The sequence below is a fragment of the Vulpes vulpes genome, chromosome 5, assembly GCF_048418805.1.
Source record: "Vulpes vulpes isolate BD-2025 chromosome 5, VulVul3, whole genome shotgun sequence".
Taxonomy (NCBI): domain Eukaryota; kingdom Metazoa; phylum Chordata; class Mammalia; order Carnivora; family Canidae; genus Vulpes; species Vulpes vulpes.
The window spans coordinates 45,125,663-45,128,029 of NC_132784.1; the positions used below are offsets into that span (position 1 = coordinate 45,125,663).

Consider the following 2,367-nt stretch of genomic DNA (forward strand, 5'->3'; position numbering starts at 1 on the left):
ACACACGATCAACCCATCAAGATTAAGAGAAGTAGCTGTTCCACCCAATTCACAGAAACCAATACAGAAAGTAATGTAAAATGAGACAGAAAAATATACTTCAAAGAGTGAGACAAAACCTTAGAAAACCTAAATGAAGTGCAGATAATCTACCAGATAAAGAATTCAAAGAAATGTTCATAAAAATGTCCACCGGGATGGAGAGAAGAGTAGATGAACTCAGTGGGAATTTCAACAAAGTGATAGAAAATATTTAAAAAAACACCAGTTGGGATTGAAGAAAACAGTAACAAATGAAAAATACACTCGAGGGAATCAACAGATTAGAAAATGAAGAACAGGTCAATAATCTGAAGACAAGGTGATGGAAATCATTTAAGCAGAACAGAAAAAAAATTGTTTTTAAATGAGGATAGGTTAAGGGAGCTCTTGAACAATAGAAAGTGAGCAAACATTTACATTATAGGAAACCCAGAAGGAGAAGAGAGAGAGAAAGGGGCAGAACAATTATTTGAAGACATAACAGCTGAAAACTTCCCTAACCTGGGGAAGGAAACAGACTTCCAGGTTCCAGAAACACAGAGTTTCAAAACAAGATGAACCCAAGAAAGTCTACACTATGACATATAATTATTAAAATGTCAAAGATTAAAGAGAATTTTAAAAGCAGCAAGAGAAGAGACACGTCTGGTGGTGACAGACACACCAAAGAGATGGATGAAACCATTGCCGAGTTTATCAAGAAAACCATCTTGAAGATCCCAATGTCTGAAAGATGACAATCCTCGAAGTCTGGGAAATTTATTTATTTATTTATTTATTTATTTATTTATTTATTTATTGTCTGAGAATCAACTGCAGACCATAGACTTCTGGCAAAGAAAGGAATCTCTTGTTCAGGACTGAGTTCTGTTCTGTGAGGAGAAGCGTGCCAGTCCCCAGGATGCAGCCCTATAAACACCACTCATACTCCACTTCATCAGCACCAAAAGTTTGGGATGTTTTTCAGAGAGTAGAGGACCAGGTGAAGACCTTGATCTTTTTGATATGGAACAAGTCAAAGGTTCATTTGAGACAATTCTTCAGGGAGCAGTAGAAAATGTGAGTCTGCTCCCGAGACGCTGAGGAGAATGCTGTGTGGGTTCGAGTTGCCTGGGGAACACAGTGGAGCAAGCCAACCCAGTACAAACCTGCTTATGTGGGTGCATTATTCCCAGACTCCCTACACCATCCCTTCCTCCTGCCAGCTGAAGAGCAATACACCCCGCCCGCGGCAGGCACTACCAGTTGCTAGCCAGCACCGTATGTTTGTGAAAATGGACCCCAAAGCCGGGATCCGGACTCCCTTAAACAGTATAACCAGGCCTTTGAAACTGACCCCTCTACCACAGCCCTACAAGAAAGAACCCTTGAGCTGGAAATACACATGGATCAAGGATCATTCATGAAAATGAAATAGAAAAAGAAAGTCCAGAGAGGGACCCAAGAAACTTTGGAGACTATCCTCAACCAAGACTAGAATTTGCACAACAGGAGCTTGATACAAAAGCTGAGAGAAACAAAAGCTGAGGCACTTCTGGTGCCTAGTAAAGTTCCCTAGCCCACATCTTTTGGAAGCGTTGAAATCCTCAGCACCAGCCAGTACTGCAGATGCACCACTTTCTCCACTGCTCACTTGCATGCCCCATAAAGGAATGAATTATATTAAAGTTAGATGTAAATAAGACGAATGTGGTCTTACAAGCACAGCTTATAAACTTGACTATATTGCACACTCACTAGCTAACCACTAGCTGGATGGCTTCTGTTTATAAGCTTGTATTTTAGAAGTTAGTTCTTGATATTGACAGTTGAGAAATGTTCAACACAATTATTGGGACTGATTCTGTCCTCTTCCACTGTGCACCCCCTTCCTCCATATCCTGCAAAGCATAGCAACTGGGGGCCTTTAAAAAGTGACAAGAGGTCCTTTTCCCGACTCCTCTCTCTCTCTTTGATCCTGGAGAGATGAGGTTCTAATTGCTTGTTTCTAAGAATTTTGTCTTAAGGCATGGAAAGCAGCAGCAAGAGAAACTATCCCCAACTCAAAACTTCTCTAGAAAGTCATAAAATTGGTCCATTCAAAGGGTAGAATTGGGTCCATTAAATTATTGCAGGAGGTAGCATATCAGAGGACTCCGTTATATAAAATCATAGAATATGTTCAAATTTAAGTGATCATCAATACAGACTGCTATGTATTTAGGTGGTTCTATATGAATTAGGTCGATGCAAAAGGTCTGTGTTCCAATAAAGGCCATGGGGTGTCTGAATGGATAAAAAAGGAAGGTGGGTCAAGGCTACTTTGAAGAGACTCACTTCAGACCT

General features: G+C 40.4%; 1 pseudogene; it reads left to right on the forward strand.

The window, feature by feature from the left end:
- The first annotated feature begins 713 nt into the window (after window positions 1-713).
- Window positions 714-1,724, forward strand: LOC112919222 (centromere protein N-like; annotated as a pseudogene).
- Window positions 1,725-2,367: the final 643 nt, after the last annotated feature.